Here is an 8,584-nt window from a genome sequence, read left to right on the forward strand (position 1 = left end):
TGGGGGGTCTAGTTTCCAAAATGGGGTCACTTGTGGGGGAGCTCCAATGTTTGGGCACACAGGGGCTCTCCAAACGCAACATGGCGTCCGCTAACAATTTGAGCCGATTTTCCATTCAATTTGTTAGCGGACACCATGTCGCGTTTGGAGAGCCCGTGATGTGCCTAAACAGTGGAGCTCCCCCACAAGTGTCCCCATTTTGGAAACTATACCCCTCAAGGATTTTATTAAGGTGTATAGTGAACATTTTGAACCCAGAGGTACGGCACAGAATTTGTTTACATTAGGTCATCATATTGAATAAGTTGTCATTATTCTTGAGCGCAAGTGCTCGCTACTTGAGTTTGCATCGGGTACTCAGGTATGCACCATGTACAGCGTGTGCTCGAGTGACATGCTCCAGTCCCTGCTCCGCATGTTTCACGGTTATTAGACACCCAAAAAAAAACATGCGGGGATCGCTCGTGCATGGCAGGCAATCCCCGTAAAGTTTTTTGGCCGCGAAGCATATGGGGCAGAGACTCGAGCATGTCACTCAAATACCCACGATACTCAATGCATACCAGAGCACCCGATGCAAACTCAAGTAGCGAGCACTTGCTCTCAACACTAGTCGCCATATCGTCATCTTTTTTTCTTACTTTTGAAAAAAATCCCAACCCCAGCCCTAGCCCTAGCACAACCCTAGCCCTAGCACAACCCTAACCCTAGCACAACCCTAACCCTAGCACAACCCTAGCCCCAGCAGAACCCTAGCCCCAGCACAACCCTAGCCCCAGCACAACCCTAGCCCTAGCCCAATCCTAACCCAAGAGTTTATTTTTGACGCCGTTCCTTGTGCGGTGTAAGTGATTAGACGACTTTATTCTTCGGGTCGGTGTGATTACAGCAATGCCAGAATCATATGGGGTTTTTATGACTGACAGCTGTCACACACTAAAAGACGCATTTTTTGTAAAATCTAGTTTTTGCATCGCCATATTTTGAGAGCTATAATTTTTCCAGATTTTGGCAGACAGTCATGTGACGGCTCGTTTTTTGCGGGATGACTTGACGTTGTTATTGGTGCCATTTTCAGGCACGTGACATTTTTTGATCGCTTTCTATTCCGATTTTTGGGAGGCAGAATAAACAAAAACCAACAATTCAGGAATTGTTTTTTTTTTTTTTTTTTTATTCTGTTCCGCGTGTGGTAAAATTGATGAGGTAGCTTTATTCTTCGGGTCAGTACGTTTACAGCGGTACCACATTTGTATAATTTTTCTATGTTTTGGCGCTTATACACAATAAAAGCTATTTTATAGAAAAAAATATTTTTTAGTATCGCTTTATTCTGAGAGCTATAACTTTTTTATTTTTCGGCTGATGGAGCTGTATGGTGGCTTGTTTTTTTGCGGGACGAGATGACGTTTTCAGCGGTATCATTTTTATTTATATGCGTCTTTTTGATCGCGTGTTATTCCACTTTTTGTTTGGCGGTATGGTGATAAAGCATTGTTTTTTGCTTCGTTTTTTTTTTTTTACCGTGTTCACTGAAGGGGTTAACTAGTGGGACAGTTTTATAGGTCAGGTTGTTCCGGACGCGGCGATACCAAATATGTGTACTTTTATTGTTTTTTTTTTATAATAATATTTATTGATGGGTACATTATATTTTTATTTTTGGTGTATTATTTATTTTATTTTTTTATAATATTTTTGCACATTTTTTTTTTTTTTTTTTTCCACTTTCACACAGTTTATACACTTTATTACTTTGTCCCACTCTGGGACTTTCACTTTTTTTTTTCTGATCGCCTGCATGGCACAGGAATGGAGCACCATCCCTATGCCATGAAGGCTGTCAGAAGTGCACAGTGTGAAGATTGCTTGGAGATGCACTGCGCATGTCCAAGCAATCTTCCTGCTCTCTGGTGACCCGGATGTTGTCATGACGACATCGGGTCGTCATGGCAACACCCGGGAAGCCTTTGCAGACTGCGCTGGAAGCCGGAAGAGGAGGTGAGTATCGCCGATCACCTCCCCTTGCCCCCGCAATGCCGTGATCGACTTCGATCGCGGCATCGCGGGGGTTAATGTGCTGGGAGCGGTGCAGGACCGCTCCCTGCACATAGTACCGGGTGTCAGCTGTGACAATCAGCTGACACCCGGCGGCGATCGCGCCCGCACAGCCTGTGCGCGCGCGCGATCGCGATGACGTACTAATACGGGTCTGGCTCTTAAGTCCCAGGGCACAGACGCGTATTAGTACGTCAGATGTTATTAAGGGGTTAATATTTGACAGAGTAGGTTCTATCCCGAACGGGTTCACCTTGTCGCTGGTGGGATAGCTTTCATACTATTTTTGATTAAAACCAGTGTTACTAAGAACCCTATTTTATTTAAATGCACTTGCTTTTATTTACAGCAGGATTTATGTTCATTTTGCTTCTTGTAGGTTTTTCTGATTCATGGCCATTGCGAACAAGCATTTATGTGCTGCATGTATACCAACTTAAACCAAGCTCAAATATTGTGTTTTTTTTCTTTGCACATCAACTTAGGCTAAGGCTGCATGGCAACTACACAGCAATTTAGGCTGAGTCTGCACAACAACTACACAGCAACTTAGGCTGAGTCTGCACAACAACTACACAGCAACTTAGGCTGAGGCTGCACAGCAACTTAGGCTGAGTCTGCACAGAAACTACACAGCAACTTAGGCTGAGGTTGCACAGCAACTTAGGCTGAGGAAGCCTAGCAACTAAACAGCAACTTAGGCTGAGGATGCACAGCAACTTAGGCTGAGGATGCACAGCAACTACACTGCAACTTAGGCTGAGGATGCACAGCAACTACACAGCAACATAGGCTGAGGCTGCACGGCAACTACACAGCAACTTAGGCTGAGTCTGCACAGCAACTTAAGCTGAGTCTGCACAGCAACTTAAGCTGAGTCTGCACAGCAACTACACAGCAATGTAGGCTGAGGCTGCAAAGTAACTATACAGCAACTTAGGCTGAGGCTGCACAGCAACTACACAGCAACTTAGGGTGCAGCCAGACGGCCGTATAACACGGACGACGATCACATCGCAATGCTCGGACTGGCCGGCAGCTCTCCTGACCAGAGCGTGACAGCGTATATTTCTATGCAGCTGTCACGCTCGGGTCAGGAGAGCCACCGGCTAATCCGTGCACTGCGATGTGATCTTCGTCCGTGTTATACGGCCGCTTGACTGCATCCTTAGGCTGAGGTGGCTCAGTAGCTACACAACAGCTTAGGCCGAGACTGCATAGCCACTACACAACAATTTAGGCCAGGGCTACACAGTAACTGAAAGAGATTGTCCATTGCTTTATCATTGATGACCTCTCCTTAGATAGGTCATCAATGTTTGATCGATTGGGTTCCGGCACCCCCGCCAGTCAGCTGTTCTTTGTGTCGACGATGGCTAGAACTGCTCAATTGTGGAGCTGCTCCATTTACTGATAGTGGCTGCGGCAGGGTACTGCACATCCTCTTCCTATTGATTTGAATAGGAGGCGGATGTGCAGTACCCTGCCGCAGCCACTATCAGAAGTCTGAGCAGCTCCACAATTGAGCAGTTCCGGCCGAGAACAGCTGACCGGAGGGGGTGCCAGGTGTCGGACCCCGATCGATCAGACACTGATGACCTACATAGGTCATCAAGGTAAAATAGTGGGCAACCTCTTTAATCTGAGACTGCACAGCAGCTACACAGCAGCTTAGGCTAGGGCTTCATAGCGACTGAGTTTGCATAGCAACTACACAGAGATTTAGGCCAGGGCTACTTGGTGACTGAGGCAGAGACTCCACAGCTACTACACAACGGCTTAGGCCGCGGCTACACGGTGACTTAGCCGCCAAAGATCTTTTACTGCTGCAACATCGCAACCTAATGCAGATGAATGGGGTTGCATTGTGGTCCCCAGGGTACTGCAATAACCATGTCGCAAAAAGTCAGACCCAGGTTAATGTTTTGTGACTTGCTTGTTGCGGCACCCATCTGATCACACTGTGACCCCATTCATCTGCATTAGGTTGTGATGTAGCAACGCAACAGCACAGAAAGATATTCGGCAGCGCGACCTGTGTCTTGGCCAGAGTCACCGCAAATCCCCAACGTTACATCGTCTCGTTTGGCAAGTGAGCTGTGCGAAACAAAGAGACAAAATACAACACATTTTGAAACAATCTCAACTCCGTTGTAGTCATGGTAGGTCACAAACCACAATGTGCCATCATAGGAAATGATTGGGTGTGATGAGTGACATCATAGGAAATGATTGGATGTGATGAGTGACATCATAGGAATTTATTAGATATGATGAGTGACATCATAGGAAATGATTAGATATGATGAGTGACATCATAGGAAATGATTAGATATGATGAGTGACATCATAGGAAATGATTGGATGTGATGAGTGACATCATAGGAAATGATTGGATGTGATGAGTGACATCATAGGAAATGATTGGATGTGATGAGTGACATCATAGGAAATGATTGGATGTGATGAGTGACATCATAGCAAATGATTGGATGTGATGAGTGACATCATAGGAAATGATTGGATGTGATGAGTGACATCATAGGAAATGATTGGATGTGATGAGTGACATCATAGCAAATGATTGGATGTGATGAGTGACATCATAGCAAATGATTGGATGTGATGAGTGACATCATAGCAAATGATTGGATGTGATGAGTGACATCATAGCAAATGATTGGATGTGATGAGTGACATCATAGGAAACGATTGGATGTGATGAGTGACATCATAGGAAATGATTGGATGTGATGAGTGACATCATAGGAGATGATTGGATGTGATGAGTGACATCGTAGGAAATGATTAGATATGAGTGACATCATAGGAATTGATTAGATGTGATGAGTGACATCATAGGAAATGATTAGATATGATGAGTGACATCATAGGAAATGATTGGATGTGATGAGTGACATCATACGAAATGATTGGATGTGATGAGTGACATCATAGGAAATTATTGGATGTGATGAGTGACATCATAGGAGATGACTGGATGTGATGAGTGACATCGTAGGAAATGATTAGATATGAGTGACATCATAGGAAGTGATTGGATATGATGAGTGACATCATAGGAAATGATTAGATATGATGAGTGACATCATAGGAAATGATTAGATATGATGAGTGACATCATAGGAAATGATTAGATATGATGAGTGACACCGCCATCACAATGCCGCCATGTAGCCTAAGGCATTCCAACATTGCATGCTATGGTTTCCTGTGTTGTTGCGTTGCGACCTCAAGTGACAATAGTTTCTAATGTGTTGGATTTCTTGTTGCTGGTGGGAAGTCGTACGTAACGCACCATGATGATTTGACTATTTTTATTTTTTTTTGTAAGAGTACAAAATCACAGTTTCAAAACAGCTTTAGTCAGGGGTCACTTGGCAACGTGTTGTGTAAGCAATGCTCAGGTTGTGTGATCAGTAAGTGTGACTTTCTGGCATGCAACTAATTTTAGCACTGCAATATTGCTGCAAAACCCGTTAAATCACAGACGAGTCGCATGCGACTTAATGGGATTGGCCGACCTTGCGGTACAAGTCTGCTGTCGCCTTATACTGTATGTGACTGTAGACTTGTGAATTCTCACATCTCGCTTTGAGGACTATCAGGTGCTGGTGAAGGGAGCAGGCGGTGACTGCAAATGTGTGATTTGTATACTTCCGGCCACATGCCGACTAGACTGTGTCTGGCCTTACACTTGCACTGAGCAAGGTTATGCCCATCTAGTGACCACATGTATGCAAAACACATACTTGCTGTCACACGCCCACAATTCCTGGCATCAGAGAGTTGTCACAGTGTGCACAATGTGAAAGTTCACAAGTTTGCAGTCACAGAGTGACTGCAGCCTTGTATGTACCCTAAGGTCGGACAACCCCTTTAAACTGAAGTCGAGTGTGACTTGCAACCAATGAAAACATTTGCAGCTCCAGTTTGCAATCTCTAGTTGGACACCAATAAGCATTTGTTCAACTTTGATTTGGCTGCAAAAAAAAAAAATAGATTGCAAGCATGTTGTAATAAACATCAAAGTAAAAAAAATCCTAAATCTCTTGGGAGTTGTAGTCACAGTGACTTTGCCCCCATAGACTTCAGTGACAGGTGAATACAGCTTGTGACCAGAAAATCAATAGGGTTTATTTTTTGTCTTCTGTGATCTTCATGTGATGAGATAGATGCATCGTGTGCCCGGGCCTGATGATGAATATTAGTGGTTTTTATAGGGCTAAAGTTTGTCAAAAGTGCCTTGATATAATGGGGCAGATTTACTAATCCTGTTTAACCCTTTCCCGCCACATCCAATTTTCATTTTTACCTGCGCTTCTTCCAAGAGGGCATGCTTTTTTTGCGGGACGAGTTTTACTCTTGAATGACACCAAGCACTGGAAAGCGTGAAAAATTTCCAAGTGCGTCAAAAATGCAAAAAATAAATAAAAAATGCAATTCCACAATTGTTTTTCGTTTTTCTTTATTATGTTGACTATACAGTAAAACGGACTGGGCAATATGATTCTCCAGGTCAGTACGATTACACAGATACCAAACATGTATAGTATTTGAAAAAAAACTCAGAAATAAAACAATTTTCTGAGACCTGTAATGGTTTCAATTTTTCGTGAGCTGGGGCCGAGTGAGGGCCTATTTTTTTGAGTGCTGAGCTGACGTTTTTGACACCATTCTGGGGTAGCTACAATGTTTTTAACGCCTCTTATTGCATTTTATTACAATGTGGAGGTGGCCGAACAAAACGTAATTCTGGCGTTTTGATTATTTTTCTTATTACGGCATTTACCAATTAGGTTAATTTATTTTATATTTTGATAGGTCAGACTTTTACGAATGCAGCGATACCAAATATGTGTATTTTGTATTTATTTTAATGGGGGAAAAGGGGAGTGATTTGAACTTATTTTTTTTTGTTTTTCATATTTTTAAAAAATATGACTTATGTTTCCATTGGCTGTAAGCCATAATCATCAACATTAACAGTAATAAACACTTGAAATATATCACTGTTTGTAATGACTCTATACGAGTTTCACTTTTGTATTGAAGAACTGAAATAAATTACCTTTAACTATTGATGATATTCTAATTTAGTGAGAAGCACCTGTATTTCCCCCATCCTTGTATATGTCCTCCGTTCTGTCGCTGTTCTTTAATGTATAGAAAGAAAACATTATAAACCATTATATTCACCAGGGGTATAAATGGAAGTCATGGGGACCCATTGCAGAAGTACAATGCACCCTCTGTAGTCCTCCATATAGTACAATGCACCCTCTGTAGTCCTCCATATAGTACAATGCACCCTCTGTAGTCCTCCATATAGTACAATGCACCCTCTGTAGTCCTCCATATAGTACAATGCACCCTCTGCAGTCCTCCATATAGTACAATGCACCCTCTGTACTCCTCCATATAGTACAATGCACCCTCTGTAGTCCTCCATATAGTACAATGCACCCTCTGTAGTCCTCCATATAGTACAATGCACCCTCTGTAGTCCTCCATATAGTACAATGCACCCTCTGTAGTCCTCCATATAGTACAATGCACCCTCTGTAGTCCTCCATATAGTACAATGCACCCTCTGTAGTCCTCCATATAGTACAATGCACCCTCTGTAGTCCTCCATATAGTACAATGCACCCTCTGCAGTCCTCCATATAGTACAATGCACCCTCTGTAGTCCTCCATATAGTACACTGCACCCTCTGTAGTCCTCCATATAGTACACTGCACCCTCTGTAGTCCTCCATATAGTACAATGCACCCTCTGTAGTCCTCCATATAGTACAATGCACCCTCTGTAGTCCTCCATATAGTATAATGCACCTCTACATTAGTATCATACACATCCCATATCATACAATATAATGCACAGCCTATAGTCATACAACTCATTGATTTTACATAATAAAAAAAATACCTCCATCCGCTCCCCGGTCTCTTCTGAAGGCGGCAGCTAACTTCAGCGTGCAAGCAACAGGAGCGCATGACAGCACTGCCATGCGCCCCAGGTCACGTGCACGCTGACATCAGCTTCTGGCCTCTGATTGGCCAGCAGCATGTTTTGCTGTGCATGGACCCGATGGGTCGGTGCGCTGCAATATATTTCAACTAGATGTGCGTCTGAGAACACACATCCAGTTAAAGTTTCTGCTGTTGGCGGTGGACCGCTCACCTGCACGGGCCCGGTCGCAGCCTCTGCGACCGCAGTCGTTACGCCCCTGGTTCCCAGTTACATTGTCCTCATCTGTGAACTTCTGGCTTATATAATTATTTGTGCCTATATATGTATAACCTGGAGGTGCACATGTTACTTTTATCATGTTTTTTTCATTGTTTTTAATGGTGTGTATGTGTGCCTGTTTCCCACATTGCCACCACACACCTACTTGTGTTCTCAATACAGGTGTTTCCAAATAACAAGATAGATAATAAAATAGTCGTTTGGTGTAAGAATCCCATCACCTGTAGAAAACGTGCATCAGAAATGACC

Source organism: Phyllobates terribilis, unplaced genomic scaffold, assembly GCF_046119375.1.
Source record: "Phyllobates terribilis strain yellow unplaced genomic scaffold, ASM4611937v1 Scaffold_2__4_contigs__length_985480577, whole genome shotgun sequence".
NCBI classification, from domain to species: domain Eukaryota; kingdom Metazoa; phylum Chordata; class Amphibia; order Anura; family Dendrobatidae; genus Phyllobates; species Phyllobates terribilis.